The following is a 22,695-nucleotide window of genomic DNA, read 5'->3' on the forward strand; positions in this document are numbered from 1 at the left end:
TGAACATCTGTGCCTTCATTTTAATACCCAGCCTCATGGTGGAATCACACTGCACAATGCTAGCTAATTTGGTCGCTGGGGGAGGAAAGAAAAAAAAGTACAAAGCTGTCAGTCTTCTTTTCATGCAGCCCCCTCAAGAAAATAAGGAGGGCTATTCAAAGTAACAATCCAACACCTTCAAAATCTCTGATATATATTAGTATCTGTGAGATAGAACATCAGCACCAACATATAACTGTAAGGAAACTGCAAGGTACATATGCTTTGTCATTTACAATAGCCCTCCCTTTACAGCTGATTTTAAGAGTATTTCCCATGTCTAACTAAACAAATTGAAGCGGCTTAACAAGTGACTGATCCCAAGTTGCTTACTCTGCCTTGGCAATGAAAACACATCTCTGAAGCCAGCAAGCTGACATACTTCATTAGTCTTCTAAGTGCTAAGGCAAAAGAACGCCAAATATGCCCAGATTGTGAACACTCTAATGATCAGGCCTCTATGTGCAGCTTGTACAGCATATGAGGAGGTTTTCAAAGAGCCTGATAAATTTATTCCTCTGAATTCACAAAGCCAATTGACCAGGCCCACCTCTAGAACACCTACATGCTGACATGAAATTAAGCAAGGCATTGAAATCTTCAGCCACTTGGGTCTTCAATATAGAGCCAATGTAGTATGGTGTTAGAATGTTGGGCTAGGACCTGGGAGACGAGGGTTCAAATCCCCGCTCAGCCACAATGCTCACTGGGTGACTTTGGGCCAGTAACTGGTGAGGGGGACAGCCATGTACACCCCCCTGAGCTCCTTAGAGAAAAATGTGGGCTATAAATGCAGTAAATAATCATTATTTAATATCGCTTTATGTCAAATGCATCAATTCTTGGGCTATGGTCCAATTTCAAAGCTGTCCAGTAATGTCTCCCTACCCTTTTGCACAAACGTGTGGCCTGAGACTCGCGACCTCCTTAGCTTTATGGACAGGTGCATATGTGGCACAAAGCCCCCCAAGCTGATGTTATTTCAGTGCATCGTGTACCAGGCTTGCCCACGTAGTATGACCAAATCCTACAAAACCGATAGTGTGGTGCATCAGCTGAATTCCATCTAGGAACATAAGTTTGCAAATCAGTTCCAATTATTTATTTATTTGGTCCACTGGCAGCAGTTTTATCGCCTGTATGTGGCTTTTATATTGCTTTTACGCTATGCACTTTCTCTTTTCTGTACACCACTTTGGTATTTTCTAGTAGCACATGGCTTCAAAATCTTGCAAATACAATGAATCTTTTGAGACTTTCTTTTCAACATGGCCTTATAGGACTTGGAATTTTGCATGTTGCCAACTCTCACCCTCCTGCAACATCAAAATATCTACCACCCACCTGCCCAAGTCCCTTGTCTTCCAACAGTAGCCAGCACTAGATCTGCAGAGACACACAAGCCCATTCCACAATGCATTTTCGGTTCCTGCATGAGGCTTTGTTCACAAGAGATGCACACTCACTTGATGATAAGAATACAAACCTACGTGAAATCAATGAACTTCAATTCAATGACCATCCTCAACATTGCCAACTGCTAAGAAGCCTGTTGGGTGAAACACTTCCTTTCTTATGAAGCTGAATGACCTGTCAACTACTTAATGGGAGCTCTGATATCACAATGAATTGGTTGACATCACAAAATGGAACAAGCAACAGAAGAGCCAAAGAAATTTTGAAGGAGCAATGAACATTGGTGCCTGCAAAGGAGAGGCAGCACAACTGAAGCTCAGAAGTGATGAAGCCCCAGCAAGATTATAGGGCTGAAGGCTATGACACGGACCATGTGGAAAGGAACCACAGAAACAAAAGGCAAAGACTGGCTGGAGATGACAGTGCCAAAAGGTTAGTACCCCAAGCCCAGAATGAGTGTGTGACAACTAAAATGGAGAAGTACCCACAACTGACGTTTGTCTGTGACGGGGGAGAGAGTGAAAAGGACAGGTGTAGAGTGAACAGGATAGCTAGCAATGGAAGGGGAAGTAGCTAAAGACCAAAGATATGAGAACTGGCCAGGGAAGAGTGGTTGACTAATGATAGGGGTGGGGAGAGAGAAAAGAAGCAAGAAGGAAAATCAACTGTGGGGCTCATATGGCATAGGGAGAAGGTCAGATACAAGGAGGACCAATGCTTTTTTCCTGGGGGGACACAGGGGTAAGCATATCCCTAAACCTTTTGTGAATCTAAGTTTGGCCTCTTTGAAGGGCAGCATTTCAATATGAGTCGGAAAATGAGAGTACCCCTAAACATTTTCTTTAGAAAAGAAGCACTGGGAAAGACTATTATGAAGAAAATGAAATGGGTAGTTGGGGAAGGGCTACCTTGGGTGGAAGCCATGGCTCAGTGGTCCAGCACGTGACTGGCATGCATAAAAGACGTAGGCTGAGTCCCCAGCATTTTCAACTAAGCAACAAAACAGATCTCTCTGCCTAAGGCCTTGAGAGCTTGCTATCAGTAATTTATTTATTTTATTTGATGTATTAAATTTCTATACCACCCTTCATCCGAGGATTACAGGGTGGTTTACAATATGGAAGCACATAAAATAGTAGTGAATAAAAACAACAGCCCACCCCCACAGCAGATTGTATTGGATTAGATCAATTGGGAGAAATGAATCGGAGTAAGGCAGAATCATGTGTTCCTACAAAAAGAGGAGCGACCAAAATGCAATAGATGGAAACAAGCAATGGGAACAGGTGGTTGGCAGATGGAGATTAATAATGATGGGAAGGTGGCCTACATGAGAGCTATGGCATGGCAAGCTCTGTCCTATGTCCCTGAGGTGCTTCAAGTGCCTTGACAGTTCAGCAGTAGCCTCAGCATTCCTTTGTACCATTCTCCTCCCGACCACCAAAGCTGAAGAAGAGGATAATCCTCACCCTCCATCTCCAAGGTTGGAAGGAAGGCTGGGGTTCATTACACTCATCTGAGTATGATGGAACATTTGCCACAGCAAGCAGAACCACTGGCCTATACATGCAGGAAAGGTTGTGAGACTGAAGGGGATTCCGTTCTCACCTCTCAAAGTAATAGCTTTGTTAATTTTTGCTGGTATAGCATATTCTTATAAAATACCAACGCCTTTTAAAATGCTAGCATCCCTTGTGGCTCATTTTGTAGCTACACACATAAATAGCAGCACACTAATCTCTGGTATACAGAATTATGCTGCACGAAGTGCTCCCTGTAAATGCACAGGTGGCTATGAATAAGAAGCCAGCAAAGAAAGTACTTGGCTCAAACCATCCAGGAATTATTCCGAGGGGGAAACGGCTCCCAGCCCCAAATTAACCATGTCAGAAAGTATGCCTGATTCTTTAAAGAAGCATTACAGAGGGATCACCTAGGGCACACTGGTATGGCACACTTCCCAGTTTAGCACAACAGTGCTGCATCAATTCCTTTAAAAAACAGCACAGGACAAACCCATGCCAACTCTGCTCATTGAGCTGTACAGGCTGAAATACAGTGGTGCCTCGCAAGACGAAATTAATCCGTTCTGCGAGTCTCTTCGTCTTGCGGTTTTTTCGTCTTGCGAAGCACAGCTATTAGTGGCTTAGCGGCTATTAACGGCTTAGCGGCTTTAAGAAAAAGGAAACAAACTTGCAAGAACTCGCAAGACTTTTCGTCTTGCAAAGCAAGCCCATAGGGAAATTCGTCTTGCGGAACGACTCAAAAAACGGAAAACTCTTTCGTCTTGCGAGGCATTCGTCTTGCGAGGTACCACTGTAGTCCACAGAGGTCCCAGATGCCCTCATTCGAGATAACAGGTAAAAGGCCAGTGTAGTTTCGAAGTCAATCATGTGTGGATTGCATGGGACAGATGTGCACTTGACCTCCCTGAAATCATTTCTGCAGACATAGCTAAAAGATAGCTAATAGACAAAGCTAATAGATATATTAGCTAAAAGATAGCTAATAGACATAGCTAAAAGATGGCATATACTGATCCACGGCTGGTGGGGGCTTGAGTTAAGAGAGAAAAAGAGCCCACAGTTCAAGCAATGAGGAAACCCAAGCATCTAAAGGACTACGTTAATCAATGGTAAACTAGGAGGGACCCTGACTTTATTAGACTGTTATTTCAATGTCTATTAGTTAATTGTGCATGTCACTCTGTATTGCTCTATCACTCTTGAGAACTTAGATGCCAATGCAGCATACCACCTTCTACCCTTCAAAACTAGCTTTGCACTCCATTACAGATTTCTCAAACTGCATGCATGACAACTACCGTATTTTTCGCTCCATAAGACACTTTTTTCCTCCTAAAAAGTAAGGGGAAATGTCTGTGTGTCTTATGAAGTGAACGCTGCACAGAGGAGGGACGGACAGGAGCTATGGCTCCCATCCATCCCTCCTTCGCAGCTCGCTTTAAAGCAGCAAAGTGGGACAGGAGCCGCTTACACGGGTGTAAAGCAAGCACAGTGGTACCTGTGTAATCCCTCTGCCCCCACACTCGGCCACCCCCTTGGGATGTCACTCGCGTGGGCAACGTACCACATCCCCACAGGCGACGTGCTGCCACACAAGACCCTCCCTCCGCCACTGGTCTTGCCGGGACAGTAGTGCCTTCGTTTGCAGAAGTGTTAAATTTGAAGGGCAGCTGTGGTTTGGTCCTTGTGTTGTGTATGAAGGTGTGAATTAGGTAGGTTTGACTTTAAATGGGAATTTAATCAGATTTCTCCCTCATTCCTCCCTCATATGAAAGCCGCCAGAGCTCTCTGCAATGAACAAAAAAGGAAGAAAGTCCCACTTCTTTTGGCTTTATTAAAATAATTGTGTGGGGCCATACCATACAGTCCTTAGATTTAAGGGACTCAATGTGGGAAGCTCATATATTTCCACTGCCTACCCCCCTTACTAGGGGATAAAGTCTCTCTTCATTTGTTAATGACAGTGATAATGGTTCTTAATGCCACTGTTGACTGCTGTTCATTTTACATGGTTGAAATATTATTCTGATATACCGGTAGTTTATTAAATAGTTTAGTACAACATTTGATTCAGAATACCGTATATTTTTTCTTGTTTTTCTCCTCTTAAAATTAGGTGCATCATATGGTCAGGTGCGTCTTATGGAGCGAAAAATATGGTAGTTGTGAAAACAAGGGATGAGTCTTGCACACCAGCACCTGTTAAATCCTGTGCATTCAAACGTTATTGTTCCAGAACTCAGGTCACATTAGATGTCAGAACTCCTTAGTCTTATTTAGTTACGGAAGTTTTTAATGACTGGTGTTTATAATGTATTTTTAATCTTTTGTTGGAAGCCGCCCAGAATGGCTGGGGAAACCCAGCCAGACAAGCGGGGTATAAATAATAAATCATCATCATCATTCAATTTAAAACCTAGTGATCTTAAATTCTCGAGAATAATCTTTTGTAGAATATTCTCAATAATATTCTCGATTAATGAGAATATTGTACCACTGAATGGCACTGCAAAAACCAGTTACTGGCACTAAATAAAAATATAGAAACATCAACTGTTTAAATCAAGGCCACCTTACATGCTGCTACACATAATTGTATAGGCCTAGGTACTTTAAATGTACAAAGCATTAAAGGTACTTTCTGTAAAAAAAAATCATACTGTATGGCCAAGGGTACAGAATCGCTAAGAATAAGGTCACACCAAAATGTGGGGGAGAGGCTATTACATACACAGTGGTACCTCGGGTTAAGTACTTAATTCGTTCCGGAGGTCCGTATTTAACCTGAAACTGTTCTTCTTAACCTGAAGCACTTTAGCTAATGGGGGCCTCCTGCTGCTGCCACGCCGCCGGAGCACGATTTCTGTTCTCATCCTGAAGCAAAGTTCTTAACCTGAAGCACTATTTCTGGGTTAGCGGAGTCTGTAACCTGAAGCGTATGTAACCCGAGGTACCACTGTAGTTGAAATACATATGAATTCAAATGTTCATCAAATTATGTAGTTCACATTTCAGAACTACCAATGGTGAATGACACAATGGCCAGTAATATAACTGGATAAAAACAATCATTATTCATTACTTACACTGGCAATATCACAGTTTGACTTATTATTTACTAGATTTTTTTAAATGTGGGTTGTAAAACTGGTTCTTACATTAGAATTTACAGTTTGTGGAGAATATTGTCTGGAGAATTTTCTAGCAAAGAATATTCTCGAGAATATTCTCACCTCACATCACCATTAAAACCTAACTTTGCAATGCACATTTTTTTATTGTAATATACTCTTTTACTGCACCTTTGAGGAATAAGAGTTCTCTGGCAATGCAACTCAATCTCTTATGTAAAACTGCAGTTGCCCAACCTGAACTTTTGAAACAGGGATGGCTACAGGAATGAAATTAAAAGGGTTGTTTCTCTTTCAGTCAACTATTTAATCAATAAAATGACTTAATAATATGACAGATTACTAGCTATTGCTTTTTCCCAACCTGTAGTGCCAGTGCAGGATCAAACATACAGCCAACCAGCTTAATGTTAATTAAGAATAAAAGTTAAAATCTGGCAATTTTCAAGCGTAGTTCAACTCGTGTACAATAGCTTTATAAGGCTAATCCAAGATGCAGTCCTTGCAACTAGTGCTAACTAGAAAAATTATCTTCCTCCACTTCTACCAACTCCCACAAAGCAATGATGGAATCTCTCTACCTGCTGCATTTGAAGGGAACCAAACTGCTTTCTGCTCCTGCCACATCATCTGCCAGAGAGCTGAGATTTTCAAACTCTTAACAGAGGTTAAGAGGCTTCACTTGCCTTAACAAATCCGTCCTTATGAAACAGCACAGCTAGATCCTAGATGTGGGATCCTAAAAATTCAGCCTTCAGGTTCCAGAACAGGATTCTCCTAAGGACAAAGCACAGGTAAACAACAATATATCAGATTGCTAATAATACACTGTGTGTTGGGAGAACAGAGATGGGGCAGAGAATATTTAACAATGTCAAATGTTTATAATCACACTAATCTAATTCTTTCTTGCTTAATAACAACTGATTTAAATGATCCAGAAGACAGTTTTATGACTTTACTCATTGACAGAAAAATATAATCTCCAACAACTGCAGTTTGCATAGCTAATGCATGCAAATTTCTACAAGCAAGTAAGAATGATGGGTGACTTGGACTTCCCATTGATGTGAAGCCTCTTACAGCACTAGAATTCAATATGGTCAGTGATAATATTTGGCAGCTGCTAATTTGTGCAACTGATTAGAACAAGCAGAATCAGATGAGCGAAATGACTGCAACCTTTCAGCAAAATCCCACATGAAAGATTTTAAAGCATGAACTAAAAGGGTTTGGCAAGAACCTTTGGCCTTTGCCACATGAAATACTCTTACAAGTAACCCTAAAGAAAAAGGCATTTCAAGTGATACAAACAAGTGTATCCCATTGTTCTGGTGGTTGTCATCTGTCTGTCTCGGTAGACAGCAGAGGGGTGCACCTTTGGGGGTGAAGTCAAACTGCTGAAAGGTCGCAGCGCCTGCTGTGGCTGTAGAGACCAATATGGGAGAGACATGTTTTGTTGAAGCTGGTGCAGATGAATGTGCCTGGTTGTGCTGCTGCAGACGAACCATAGTGTTTCATTGTTCTGGTTACACTTAGATTAAATGGCTGGTTAACAAATTACATCAAAAGGTAATACACCATGAGGTTTTGTGGTGAAATCTGTAATGTGCAATGAGGTTCCATGCATTAGTTTCACTGTAGAAAACAATGCTGTGTGTTGTCAGAGCCACAGACATCTCTCTCTCTCTGTTTTCATGGTTGAGAATGCATGATGATGTAATTAATTAGGCATCCAGCTAAAATTAAAAAGGAATAAAACTAGATTATTTTTTTTAATGGCAGCAAATGGGTGTAAAGGACAATAAATGTTAGTAGCGAGATAAGAAGGAAACTCAAGGCTGTCATTTAGGTTACAGCTTACATGTATTTATGTGAAATCACGACTGTGCCCATTGACATCTTGAAATTGGTAAGCTAATGAACACCTTAGTGAGATAAAAGGCTATTTATTCCTATTCAGATCACAGGTGATTAAACTGAAATTCATTATCAGTTGTATTTCAGGAGTTTCACACTGGAGTCTCCCTTTGAAGTATCTGTGCTCAAGAATAGCCACCTTAAGGTCGGTAACAGTGTTCCTGGGAGGTTGTAATGGTCTCCTACTGGTTTCTATTGGCCTTTTTTATGTCAGTTTTTTGTCTATTTACCATCATGCACATGTCAGCAAGGAAGGAGCACATAGCCTCCCTGCTAGGATGGAACGGTCTCAGATCCCAGCCTACTGACAGAGGTTTGGATTAAAATAAAGCTCTGTGTTTACTGAATAATCTTTTTGTTGTTTCAAATACTCTGACTATATTTTCATAAACTGCATTTTATAAAGTGAAGAGATTGGTCCCTCCCCTCTACACACATCCAAATGAGAGGAGAAAAATCACAATTCAGCGTTAAGGCTTTGAAATCTACTTTTCTTCAGTTCCTCCTTTTGAACAGAATTTGTAACTGCACTAAAACTGCAGGTTCTACAATCACATTTTTTCTTTAAACCCATATTACTTGCCTTGAAATTAATAAAGTATCTTCATGCTAGAGGGGCAGTAGGTATACAGAAAAAAATGTTGTCATCTTAGGTTGCTAACAGCAACACTTGGCCTTTAAAAAACTGATTGATTTGTTGTCAGCTATGCCTGATGCTATTAACAGATGGAGGGGAAACTAAATTCTACTCACAAGTAGACACACTAAAGTTAGTGGTTCCAAGTTATCCACTTATTTCAATGGATCTACTCAAAGTATGACTAACAATGGATACAACACAATGACAATATTAAATATTGTTGCTATAATAAATTTTTAAACAAGAAGGTATTTTATTATATTTTTTACCCAGCATCTCCTCCCATAGGAGCCCAGAGTGGTACAAAATTAGATAAAAACAATCTAATTAAAATACTGTTAAGAAGCATTTTTATGTGGGTATCAGTAAGAGAGTTTATATATGCAGTACAAAAAGCAATGAATAATAGGTCATCAGCCCCAATCATCCTTGCCAAAGGTCCAGGCAAACAGGTACATTTTAAACTGTCAATGAAATTACATCACCATAGGAGACAAACACAATTCTACATGGGGAGAGGCCCAAAGTCAGGATGTTCCCTGCAGTGGTGACTTAATTGGCCATGCCCCAATGGTGGAGCTATGAATAAGGCCTCCATCACAGATCTTAAGGCACAAGTCAACAAGTATTGGAAAAGATGCTTCTGTAAGTACTAAGGCCCTAAGTTGTCCAGGGCTTTTAATACTAAGGCTAACACCTTGAACAGGAACCAATAGCTCAGAGGCAACCAGTACCATGCTTTCAGGATTGGCATTATGTGATCCTACTTTGTTGCCCCATTTATTGGCCCTAATGAAGCCAGTCACTGCCCCCAGACACCAGTTTGGACCTGAATAGTCTCTCCTGATTCAGATGAAATTCAAAGATGTAACTTGGTATCAGCAGCATACCAGTATTCCAGTTAGTAATGCAGTCCTTCCTGTTTCAAGGACCCAAACTTGTTGTATAGCGGAAATATTGGACATTTCTACAGCCAAGTTCAGCATGCCAGGTTTTAAATTATGGACATGTTCATCAGCATCAGAAGCAAACTGCTAGCATCATCAGGCTAGCCGGCCTCTTTCAGAGCTGCTACCAGGTCCCAGCTCACATAGGACCACGCCACACAGCGTCCACTTTAAAAGAGTCTTTATTGAGTTACAGGTTTCATTTCCGAACTGCAGCGTGCAGCTCTACACCTTCTGCTCTAGGTCGGCGAAGACCCGTCTGAGTCCCCGCCTCTTGCACACCAGCTTAATACCCTAGCCTTGCTCCACCTCCTTCGCCTCTCCCTACGTCTCTGGGTCCTTCTGCCCCCCTGGGCCTCCTCCCTTCTACTCTCCTCTGACGCTGACCCCCCTGATCCTTCTGCCTCCTTGCGGCGGGCTTTAGGACCTGGCTCACTCTCCGGGCTGCTTACTGCTCCAGCTTCCGCTGCATTTGAACTTGGCGCGCGCGCCCAACTCTCTACTTTCCTCTTAACCGTTGCCTCGCTCTCTGAGGAGGGCGTGACCACCCCTGACTCGTGCCCTCCCTCCTGCTGACAGCCTCCGGAACCCGATGCCTGGCTACCTTCCTCCCTGCTGCTCTCAGTCTTGAGCGTGGGTCCCGACTTCCAGCTGCTGCCGCCCTCAGTTATGAGCGTGGGTCCCGACTTCCAGCTGCTGCTCTCTGAATCTCCTCTGTTCCCTTCCTCCTGGGGTGTCCCCCCGGATCCCCCCCTTGCTCTGCTCACTGGGGCTCCCTTTTGGGAGTCCTCTGACTCACTGCTTAGGCTTGGAGATCTCGGGTCGTCATCATCACTCATTCTCCCTTCGGCTTCCTCCCCCTCGCTCTCTGTTTCCACCCTTCTCTGCGTCTCTGCTTCTGAACCCCTGACATCCATCCCCCCCTCGAAGCCCCCCCTTCCCCCCTCCCCGCTGTCAGGTGTGGGTGCTGGGCGCTCCATCATCATGGGAGGGAATGCTGGATACAGGTCGCTCCCCGTGGGTGGCCGCCAACTGAAGACCTCCGAGTCTTCCCCCTCGCGGTCGTCGACGTTGACCTGTTGCTCTTCCATCTCTGTACCGCCGTGCTCGAACCCGAGGTCCTCCCCGAACACGTCCATGTCAGTCTCTGCGTCGGTCGCTCGACCTGGCATCTCCAGCCACTTCCTGCGCCATTGCTCCTCTGGTCGATCGTCCCACCAATACGAGTTGCCTGATGCCGAACCTGCCGGTGAACCTTCTGGGGAACGGGTGCTCCGTGCGGGTTCCCCTTCTGAGTCGAATCCATGGAACGTGCTGGAAGAAAGTGTGGGTGTGAACAACCAGTCGTCGAAGAAGCTCGCTGGCATGGGTTTGTGTGGGAAGAGGGCATGAAACTCGTCCTTGAGCAGGGGTTCCTCCAAAGCGTAGTCTGGTACCCAGCTATTGGCGCTGGCCCGGGTGCCCTCTCTGGCTAAGAGGTATTCGACTCCCTCTTCCCCCCATCTGGAGTCCAAAATCTCCGTGACCTCGTTGATGTGGTCCTGGTGCTTCACCTCCCGCGTCTCCGTCCGTTCCCGGAGCGGACTTGGCGCCGTCCCTGGCTCCTGGAACCTGTGAGGTGCCTTGTAGGGAGTGAGCACCGACCTGTGGAACACCGGATGCATTCTGGAACCCTCCGGCAGCGCCAGTCGGAAGGCTACCGGGTTGATCTGCGCTTCGACTTGGTACGGACCGATCTGCTTGTGCCCCAACTTCTTCTTGGCAAGCGACCTGGTCGGCACTGCGTGGGCTGCCAACCAGACCCAGTCTCCCACTTGGATCACTTCGCCAACCCGCCTGTGCTTGTCAGCTTGCACCTTGTAGGCGTGCTTAGCTAGCTCCAGCTGCCGTCTGAGTTGATCGTGGACCGCCTGCAGCTCTGACGCGAACGCGTCCGCCGTCTGTGGTTCTCCTTCCCCCACTCTCTCCAGTCCCGGGAAGGTTCTGGGATTCCTCCCATTGTTGGCAAAGAACGGCGTCACTCCTGTGGACACGTGCTTCGTGTTGTTGTAAGCGAACTCGGCTAGCGGCAGGTAATCCACCCACGTCGCAGGCTGTTGATTGGCATAGCATCTCAGGTACTGCTGCATGATGGCATTGACCCTCTCTGCTTGCCCGTTGGTCTGCGGGTGTCTTGCTGATGCCAGATTGACCTTGACATTTAGAAAACCCATCAGCTTCTGCCAGAAAGACGAGATGAACTGGCGTCCGCGGTCGGACAGGATAGACCGTGGCAGGCCATGCACTTTGAACACGTGATCTATGAACAGTTTGGCGGTTTGTTCCGCCGTGGCCACCTTCGCACACGGAATGAAATGTGCCATCTTGGTGAACAAGTCCACCACCACTAGCACAGCTGTCTTGCCTCTCGAGCTGGGTAAATCCGTCACAAAGTCCAGGGCCACCCTCTCCCACGGTTCAAACGGTGTTTGCAGCGGTTCTAACAGTCCCGCCGGTGGTCTGTGTACCGGCTTGGCCCTCTGGCAGGTGTCGCACCTCGCGACGTAGTCCGCGACCTCTCCTCTCAGCCTGGGCCACCAGAAGTCTCTCGCGACTAATTCCATCGTTTTCTCTGTGCCAAAGTGACCGGCCGTGGGTGCGTCGTGCAACTGTTGCAGTACCTTGGCGCGAAGGTCGTCTCCTGGTACATAGACAGCCCCTTTGCGTAGGAGCAAGCCGTCCCGCACCTGGAACTCGTCCGTGGTAGCCGTGCCTCTGAGCAGTTCCGCCATCTTGTCTTGCGCGAATGAGTCGTCCCGCAATGCACGTCGCACCGCATCCAGGTCTACTGTAGCTGAGGCACACGCCCACGCCGTCGGTGCGAAGATGTGCATGGCCGCCGCTGGCGTCACCTCTTCTAGGTATTGCGGTTTTCGGGACAGTGCATCCGCCATGATGTTGGTGTCGCCTGGGACGTACTCTATTCGGAAATTGAAGTCAGCAAAGAACTCCGCCCAACGTATCTGCCTCTGGTTCAGGAACTGAGCCGTGCGCCAGTGCTCCAGATTCTTGTGGTCCGTGCAGACCTGCACCGTGTGCTTGGCGCCGATTAGGAAGTGCCTCCACGCCTTGAAAGCTGCATGAATGGCCAGCAACTCCCTGTCCCAGATGGTGTAGTTCTGCTCCGACTTGCTGAGCTTTCTGGAGTAGAACGCTCCCGGCCGCCACACCCCCTGCGGGTCTCGCTGCAGCAGGACAGCTCCCACGGCTCTGTCTGACGCGTCTGTCTCTACCCTCAACGGTTTACTGGGGTCGATATGCAGCAGTTGCTTCTCCGATGCGAAGAGAAGCTTGAGCGCTTGAAAGGACTGTTCCGCCTGCTCCGTCCAGATGAATTTCTTTTTTTTGGAGCTGAGCGTGTCCGTAATTGCTGCCGTCTGCATCGCGAACCCCTTGATAAACTTGCGATAGAAGTTGGCGAAGCCGACAAACCGCTGGACCTCCTTCCGGTTGCGCGGGCTTTTCCAATCCAATACCGCACGAACCTTGGTGCTGTCCATGGCTATCCCCTTGTCCGACAACTTGTATCCCAGGAAATCCACCTCCGTCGTGTCGAACTGGCACTTCTCCAGCTTGGCGTACAGTCTATGTTGTTGCAACCTGCTGAGCACCTCCCTCACGTCTCGGTCGTGAGATTGCTGCGAGTCAGAGAAAATCAGGATGTCATCCAGGAAGCAGACGCATGTCTTGTAGAGGAGTCCCTCCAACACGTGATGCATAAAAGCTTGAAAACAGTGAGAGCCATTTTGTAATCCAAAGGGCATAACTCTGTATTCGTAGGTGCCCAGCGGTGTGAACATGGCCGTCTTCCACTCATCGCCCTCCCGCATGCGGATGAGATTGTACGCCCCTCGCAGGTCCAACTTGGTGAACACGCGTCCCTTGCGCACCGTCGCGAGGAGGTCGTCAATCCTGGGCATGGGGTAATCAGACGGTTTGGTCATCTGGTTCAAAAGGCGGTAGTCCACAACTAGTCTTTTTTGGGGCGTGTCTTTCTTTTTCACGAAGAAAACGGGACTGCCCCCCACTGCCTTGGACTCTCTGATGAAGCCACGCTCCAGATTATGCTCGATGAACTGTTTGAGTTCCTGCATTTCATCTTCAGACATGGAGTATAGCCGCCCCTTCGGCAGCGTCGCCCCCGGTAGGAGGTCAATCTTGCAGTCATATGGCCGGTGAGGGGGTAGCTTGTCCGCCTCCTTCTCGCAGAAGACCTCCAAAAAGCTCGCGTATTTGTGGGGGACCGCTTGCAACGTTCCCAACTGCAGTTGTGATTCCTCCTCCTCTCCCTCCCGTCGGGGCAGGATGCAGTGTTCTGCGCAATAAGAGGAGCCGAAGATCAGTTGTCTCTGGTACCAAGCCAGTGTCGGACTGTGCCTGTCCAGCCAACTCATGCCCAACACAATGGGCGTGTCCGACAGTTGGGTGACATTAAAACTGATGACTTCCCTGTGGTTGCCAAGGCGCATCACCATCGGTGGCGTCTGCTTCACCACTTGCCCCCCTAGCAACTCTCTGCCATCCACTGTGACGACTTGCAGGGGCAGAGTGGCAGGCAATAGCTGTATAGCGTGCTGCTCCACAAAGCTCTGCGCTATAAAGTCTGCGTTGCTTCCAGAATCCACAGAAAGCGGCACTTCGATAGTGACGCCGTCGGGTAGCTGGAGAGATGCTGTGAGCTGCACTACTGGTTTGGGTGGGAGGGGATCCGTGGGTTGCAAGATTGCTGGGGACTGCTTCACAGATGCGTCTGGCTGGGCCCCAGTGCCTCCGTCTCCAGCCAGACATCGTCGTTTCCCTGCTGTGGTTCTCCTTGCTGCGTTGCTGCAGTCACCATTGCTGAGGCTGCAGTGTGCTTGTGGAGCCTCCGGGGACACTCCTTCGCCAAATGGCCTGGATCCTCGCAGATGTAACACTTCCTGTTCCCTCTAGGAGGCTTCGCTTTCACTGCTGCCGGTGCTAGGGCTCTGGCTGCTGACTGAGCCCTTGCACCTCCAACCTCCATCGGTTCCCCTCCCCCTCCTGGCGGAGGTGTGGATTGCGCACGCGCTGCTTCCCTCGGAACGAAAGAGAAACTTCTCGCTGCTTCGCGCCCTCCACGTCCTTCATCTCTGCACCATGGACGTTCTTCCAGCCTCACCCCCACAGTCAGCGCCCTTTGGACCACCTCCTGCGTGCTTCGGGGCCTCTCCCCCCTTGCAATTTCATCCTTAACCGCAGAACTTAGACCCTCCCAGAAGAGGTCTCTGACAGGGGGCGAATCCCGATCCCATTCTAAAGCACTGACCAGCGCAAAAAATCGGGCGTGATACTGCCGGACGCTCGCCCTCCCTTGTTTTAGTCCATGAATCTCCCGTCTGGCAAGATCCACATCAATAGTAGACAAAAAACACGCATCCATCGCTTTGATAAAGGCATCTGCATTCTGAAGCGCCGGATCTTTATCCCTCCACAAATTGCGCAGCCAGGCTTTGGCATCCCCATGCAAATGGGACAATATGAACCCCACCTTCTCTTCCTCATCTCTAAAGTCTTTTGCCAGCAGTTGCAGTGCGCACATTACGTCTGCTCTAAAATTAGGGTACTGTTGCAAAGTCCCATCGAAGTGAGCCACAAGCCCTCCTGCTCTCCGTGCCAATCCCACGCCCTCCGGTCTGGGTCCCGGTTGCCCTTGCTTAACAAGCATTTCAAACCTGGCGTGTAGGTCTCTGTAGGCGGCTGTAGTCTCCTCCTCCCGTTTCTTGGAAGCCAATACCTCTGAGGACAACTGGGTCACTGCCTCTTGCAGCGCGGAGATCCTCTGTTCTTCCGTCATCTTGCTAACCTTTGTGAGCTCGCTTACAGACACCCCTCTTCCTCCCCTAGCGGCTTCTGCTCCCGCTGCGAGGTTTCAGGTTTCTGAAGCTTTGAAGAGACGGGTCTTACTGTCAGAGCTGCTACCAGGTCCCAGCTCACATAGGACCACGCCACACAGCGTCCACTTTAAAAGAGTCTTTATTGAGTTACAGGTTTCATTTCCGAACTGCAGCGTGCAGCTCTACACCTTCTGCTCTAGGTCGGCGAAGACCCGTCTGAGTCCCCGCCTCTTGCACACCAGCTTAATACCCTAGCCTTGCTCCACCTCCTTCGCCTCTCCCTACGTCTCTGGGTCCTTCTGCCCCCCTGGGCCTCCTCCCTTCTACTCTCCTCTGACGCTGACCCCCCTGATCCTTCTGCCTCCTTGCGGCGGGCTTTAGGACCTGGCTCACTCTCCGGGCTGCTTACTGCTCCAGCTTCCGCTGCATTTGAACTTGGCGCGCGCGCCCAACTCTCTACTTTCCTCTTAACCGTTGCCTCGCTCTCTGAGGAGGGCGTGACCACCCCTGACTCGTGCCCTCCCTCCTGCTGACAGCCTCCGGAACCCGATGCCTGGCTACCTTCCTCCCTGCTGCTCTCAGTCTTGAGCGTGGGTCCCGACTTCCAGCTGCTGCCGCCCTCAGTTATGAGCGTGGGTCCCGACTTCCAGCTGCTGCTCTCTGAATCTCCTCTGTTCCCTTCCTCCTGGGGTGTCCCCCCGGATCCCCCCCTTGCTCTGCTCACTGGGGCTCCCTTTTGGGAGTCCTCTGACTCACTGCTTAGGCTTGGAGATCTCGGGTCGTCATCATCACTCATTCTCCCTTCGGCTTCCTCCCCCTCGCTCTCTGTTTCCACCCTTCTCTGCGTCTCTGCTTCTGAACCCCTGACAGACATGTTCATCAGCATCAGAAGCAAACTGCTAGCATCATCAGGCTAGCCGGCCTCTTTCAGAATAGATCCCAAGTGAGCAATGTTTGCCTCAAAACTATTTTTCAGCAGACCTTGGAGCTTTGTATCAAGCCTAAACCACCCTGCCTTCACCCAGAGGAAAGACACTGTTGAATCATATCAAGTACTGTCGAATCATAACATGGAGAGAGACACAACACAGAAAGATTTGTTTGGTTGATTCAAATCATCCTTACTGCTTTCTGGGTGCTCTGTTGCTAAGCTCTTTTGAGAAATCCACATGGGAAGAGGCAATGGCCAGGTCTGCACATCATAGTAAGTGTGAGAGTGTGTCATATCATGACCATATAAACACGCTGGCTCTCCACAAAGAGCCTGCAGTCGCTTTGCTCCCCCCAGAATTTTTAGTTCAGCACAGGATGGTAACTCAACCAAGACGTATCGTATTTTTCGCCCCATAGGATGCACCGGCCCATAGGACGCACCAAGTTTTTAGGGGGGGAAATAAAGAAAAAAATATTATCTCCCCCCCAGGCGCTTGTGGGGCCGGCAGCGGGGAGAAGCGCTCTTCTCCCCGCCGCCCACCTGCAGACCAGGTCCGGGGACAGCGGGAAGACGCGCTGCGCCTCCCAGCTGTCCCCGGAGCTTGCGGGGCTGGCAGCGGGGAGAAGCGCTCTTCTCTCCGCCGCCCGCCTGCAGACCAGGTCCGGGGACAGCGGGAAGACGCGCTGCGCCTCCCAGCTGTCCCCGGAGTTTGCGGGGCTGGCAGCGGGGAGAAGCGCTCTTCTCTCCGCCGCCCGCCTGCAGACCAGGTCCGGGGACAGCGGGAAGACGCGCTGCGCCTCCCAGCTGTCCCCGGAGCTTGCGGGGCTGGCAGCGGGGAGAAGCGCTCTTCTCTCCGCCGCCCGCCTGCAGACCAGGTCCGGGGACAGCGGGAAGACGCGCTGCGCCTCCCAGCTGTCCCCGGAGCTTGCGCAGCTGGCGGCGGGGAGAAGCGCTCTTCTCTCCGCCGCCCGCCTGCAGACCAGGTCCGGGGACAGCGGGAAGACGCGCTGCGCCTCCCAGCTGTCCCCGGAGCTTATGCAGCTGGCGGCGGGGAGAAGCACGTGTCTCCCCGCCGTCAGCCTCCAAACCACATCAGGAGACAGCGGGATGTCGGCATTCCGCCTCCCCGCTGTCCCCCGCCCTTGTGGGGCTGGCGCTGCGGCTCTCCTGAAGCCTGGAGAGCGAGAGGGGTCTCGCTTTCCAGGCTTCAGCGAAAGCCTTCATTCGCCCCATAGGACGCACACACATTTCCCCTTCATTTTTGGAGGGGAAAAAGTGCGTCCTATATGGCGAAAAATACAGCAGCTTGCAGTGTTATGCAAAGCCAGGATTGCGGTTAAAGTCTCTCCTCCTCAACCTTGGCTACAAATCATGGTTTAGGGGGAAATACTTTAACGGCAATCCTGGGTTCAGATGACACAGTATGCCTACCCTTGGATTATTTGCCAGTCCAATCTATAAAGTCCAGAGATGAGCAAAATGGCTGTTGCCTTCTTCACAGAAAACAGTGTGTATATACACTAAGCCATAGTACAGCTTAGCGTGATATATGAACACGACCAATCTGTGTGTTTAGTGGGTCTCTTGGCCTAGAAACACCCTATGAGAAGCTGAGGAGCCAGAGTTGTTTAAACTCATTTTTCCTAGGTAAAAGGTTATGTTTCCATCACCTAATTGGAGCAATCTAGTACATACACATGCACACAATTTTTCAGCTTAATTATGGCCCCCAACTAGCTCACACTAAGACATATTTTTAACCATCACCATTAACCTTGTTTCACAGGTTACACAGACTCTTGTGACAAGTTTAACTACCGCTGCCCAAATGTTGTTGCTCTAATAAGCTTAGTGGATTAAAATTTAGCCATTTAAGTCTAATTGACCAACTTCTTATGAAGGCCTGTGACCTTGTACTCCATGTACATATGACACACTGATATTGAGTACAAGTAGACATAAGAGGGACATCACAGAGTCACGCTTTGGGGGCAGAATGATTTAAACCACACCATGGGGTGGTTTGGGACTCCTCCAAGTGCACTTTGTCCCTGAAACAGCTTTTGCCTCTCCTGTCGGAAGTGAACTCACCCCTGCCCTGAAAACACTGGTAAAAAGCATTGAGGGAGCGAACAATGCAGGGTGGAGAGTTTAGTTACCTCTCATGCTGTGCATGAAAGGCTCCCTCCTTATGCACACTCAGAAGGGATTCAGTAGTAACCCAAGCATCCTTCACACCCCCACCCCCACTGGGAGGGGCTTTCACCAAAGGTAGAATAGCAGTTACCATAGCAAGTAGCATTCAAACTCTTATATGACACTACAAAAATTAAGATGTTAAAGAAATTAAAGATTCAGGTAGGTAGCCGTGTTGGTCTGATGCAGTAGAAATATATATAATAAGTAAATAAATGTCCAGTAGCACCTTAGAGACCAACTAAGTTTGTTCTTGGTATGAGCTTTCGTGTGCATGCACACTTCTTCAGCTTATTTAAAGAAATTAAATTCTTTAGAAAGTCCCAAAGCCTTCCATTTCACAGACTAAATTACTGAATTGGTTAAATGAAAGAACCAATGAAGACTTTCTTTTGGGGAAAGTTATTAAAAGAAAAACACAAGTCATCTAGAAGAGAGCGCTTTAAGCTGGGCTGCCTATTGACTTATTTCTAAAATAAGTTTTTTTTTAAAACTACATTAGGATTCTAATATAAAAAGCAAGCAGAAACGGAACTAAAGAAAACGAACATCAGTTGCCTCCCAGCAATGACAGGCATTAATATCATGCAGGTGGCTTTGAGTGGATGCTGGCTAGTTTTTAATATATCAAAACCGTGCAAGAGTTAACGCAGCATATTATCACCTCAAACAGTGTAGCTAAATATCCCAAAAAAGCTGGGACCTAATTAAATATGTAACCAGCCCAGGTTATGAAAAAACAGTGCCAAGGTAATATAGATGGTTCATATCCTTCCGAAGGAAAGTATCCTGTCAGGAGAAAAAGAAATAAAGTACTTCTATATACTGAGAAATAAAGAGTCAGCAGAAACCCACTTGGAATAGCCTAAAGATGGAAGGTAAGAAACAACTATAGCTACAAAGACATGAAGAACTGTTGTTGTTTGACCTAAATGTGAATTATATATAAAATCTAAAGCTGAAACCTCCACTACAATGTGAACATGTCAAAATACATTAGCAATATACTGTTTATTCTATCAGCTAAACAGCAGATACGCGCCTGCTGCTCAAGAGCCATTTGACTGACGTGATCCTGAAACCCACCTGCTCGCATAAAAAGCCTAATGCTTTATTCTGCCCTAGAATCACCAGATTATGAATGTGAAACGAGAGCGCTAAGAGCAGAGCTCAGAAACTGTGACATCAGCAGCACCAGCAGAGTCAGTGACTTCATGAGACTGCGCACCACAGGCAGCAGCGAGAGGCCTGGCAGGGTGTCAAGTGCGCAAGAGGATGCGCCTCCAGTGTGGGTAAGATACACTAATACCGGAGCAGTCTTTCCAAATGTAGTAGCAAAGGAAACATCCAGCCAGGACCTATGCAAAGCAATTTATACGGTAGTTGATGGTTTTTCCTTTTCAAAGGTGTGATTAATAGGAGAACTGGCTGTGTACAGTGTCTTGAAGCAAAATCTCCTGACAATGAGCTGCCAACAAGGAAGCAGATTTCTGCTTCTACGATGGAACGTCACCCTCCTCTGTGTTCCCATGCACCCTCAAAAATCTGTTCCAATGGGTTTTGGGACCCTTCCGGTGAAGGTAGGAATAGGCTCCAGCAACTAAAATGGCAGTCAACGTTTTCATTTTTGGAAAACTTTGAAGTTTCCCCACCCCCCTTTTTCCTCTAACTCACTAGGACACCTTCAAAATCCCGGAATCTCAGGCACACGTAGGGCCAATGATTTATATGCATGCATTATAGATGCACCAGACAAGAGTGAAAGAAAAACACACTCCTTAAGTTTGGTTTGCTGGTTTTTTGAGAAAGGAGGCTGTTTACAAAGGGCAAGGATGCTAGGTGGAAGTGTGAATCATACTATTTAATGTGCAATGTTTCCTTATAGCCACCTGCAAAAGACCAAGGGAGAGATTTCAGAACAGCAACCATGTTAGCACATATTGCTAACAAGTGATTCTGGTGTGCATTTTAATATGCAATTTTATTATATATTTTAAACTGTTGGTTTTACTTATATATTTTTAGTTTAACTTGCTTTTAGCTTCTGACTTTTATAAGTAACTTTAACATACATTTTATATTTTATGTACCAAGCTCCCATGGATGTAACTCAGGATTCTAGTAAAAACAAGCCTTAAGCCTGTCTGCCTCTGTTCTACAACCAGGAACTTCTCTACTCTACCATAAGGGGATGACTACTTTAAACAGATAAAACCACTAAATAAGATCTGCAAGAACAAAAATATGACGTGACTGATCCCTTGATGGTCCAGCTCTAGGCAAAGGACAGATAAAGACACAGAAGTTCCTGTGGGAGGTTCAAGACAGAAAACAACAGATGCTTAATTCATTGAATTCTTCATCACAGGATGTTGGAAAGACCATCAGCATATCCTGACTTTTAAAAAGGATGACACAGAAGTATGGAGCTGTATCAAATACTACTGGTCACACAACCTATAAAAAGGACCCCATGTTTGTAAGAGGGTCAGTCCCAAAATACTCTGGGGTAGATGAAAGTGTTGCTGCTCAAAGGTGAATCTCAACCAGCCAACTTTTTGGAATGGTGGGAGATCAGTTGCTTAGTGAATAGAGTGCAGGCCTGCAAGGAAGAATGGGTATTCCCTATAAGACTATGAATGAGTTTAGGCTGTCAAACTTGATGGCAGCTCCAGAAATAAAGATTGAGGAGTCACTTAATGCTAAATGGGGACTGAAAGCGGTTGAGAGTAAAGGATTCAAAGACTATGTTTAGAAGACTTCAAACTCTTCGCAGAGTGCAAGAGGGTTTTTTCCTTCTGGTTCCTGGTATTGCCTATGAGAACAATACAATTGAGAATTTCTGACATGTCACTGAGAAGAACAAGACCACTGAGTTGAAGGTTTACCCCAGTGCTTATCTCACGGGAGGGTAAGTGTTGGACACCATCTATTTTAGATATTATATTGCTATCAGTTTGTGTGCTAAATAGCTTTCTCCTCAATCAATGGGGCACTGTCCGCACCAAGTGACCTGCCATGGGGCAAACAGCAGCTTGGGGAGGATATATTTTAATTGGTAAAATGACTGGAAGGGGAGGGTTAAATAATAATAATAATAATAATAATAATAATAATAATAATAATAATAATTTATTATTTGTACCCCGCCCATCTAGCTGGGTTTCCCCAGCCACTCTGGGCGGCTTCCACAGAAACCAAAAAACACTAAAATATCATACATTAAAAGCTTCCCTGAATAGGGCCGCCTTAAGATGTCTTCTGAATGTCAGGTAGTTGTCCATCACCTTGACATCCGATGGGAGGGCATTCCACAGGGCGGGCGCCACCACCGAAAAGGCCCTCTGCCTGGTTCCCTGTTAAACTCACACTCCTCCCACATCTCCACTGTTTCAATCCGATTTGGAACTTCCCAAAGTGCTATTAACTTTTTTTAAAAAACCACAAACAAACAAACAGCAAACTGTTCATGAATCTCTAGTCCTGCCGTAAGTCAGAAGGTACCGGTATATTTTGACATGTCAAGACAGGATACAAGGAGGTAAAGCTTGGATCATCATTCCAACTGCAAAACAAAGGAAGGTGAACTGAAGTGGCACTGGGTAGAAGGGAAGAAGGGTGTTTAGGCAGGAATGTGTCTAGGCAAAGTACACACAGAGAAAGAGGAGCTCAGTTCCCATCCCGCCAGCTGTTTTAGTTTCTTCTGCACAAGGGAAACCGAATCACACACTACAGTGCAACAGTCATGCATTTTTGTAAGGGTGTGGCATTCAAAAGATTCTAACCTTAGCTGTGCTTTTTTGCCACTTCAAGTTTCTTCAAGTTTTACAATGCCAGTAAGAAAAGTGCACATTGTGGTCAAATACTACCAGGCAATGCAAGCTCATAAATGAGATAAAGTGTCCTGCACTGTATGTACTGCCAACAGAGATATTCTTTCCTTTCATTTTCTTCCATTCCTTTGGCTTAGAAACAGAGTACAGTGGAACCTTTACTTACGGACATAATCAGTTCCGGAGGTCCGTCCGTATGTCGATCCGGCAATCGCTGCT

At 47.1% G+C, this 22,695-nt stretch overlaps 1 protein-coding gene and 1 long non-coding RNA gene across 6 annotated transcripts in view; one reads left to right on the forward strand and one right to left on the reverse strand.

Annotated features, from left to right (window-relative positions):
• Nucleotides 1–6,894, reverse strand: part of DNAJC5 (DnaJ heat shock protein family (Hsp40) member C5) — a 30,099-nt gene extending 23,205 nt beyond the window's left edge. Inside the window, exon 1 of one of the 4 annotated variants that reach the window (XM_082226541.1) lies at nucleotides 6,799–6,894. The gene's annotated coding sequence lies outside the window, so the exon portion shown is untranslated. The other 3 variants (XM_082226542.1, XM_082226544.1, XM_082226543.1) reach the window with 3 other exon arrangements.
• LOC309534390 lies at nucleotides 1,656–21,721 on the forward strand. Of its 2 annotated transcripts, XR_014220669.1 has the most exons (4): nucleotides 1,656–1,887; nucleotides 6,709–6,906; nucleotides 19,769–20,223; nucleotides 20,738–21,721. It is a non-coding gene; the product is annotated as an uncharacterized lncRNA (long non-coding RNA). The 2 variants fall into 2 exon arrangements; XR_014220670.1 differs by lacking the exon at nucleotides 20,738–21,721 and having other exon boundaries at nucleotides 1,710–1,887; nucleotides 19,769–20,720.
• Nucleotides 21,722–22,695: the final 974 nt, after the last annotated feature.

This window comes from Podarcis vaucheri, assembly GCF_965113315.1.
Source record: "Podarcis vaucheri genome assembly, chromosome: 6".
Taxonomy (NCBI): domain Eukaryota; kingdom Metazoa; phylum Chordata; class Lepidosauria; order Squamata; family Lacertidae; genus Podarcis; species Podarcis vaucheri.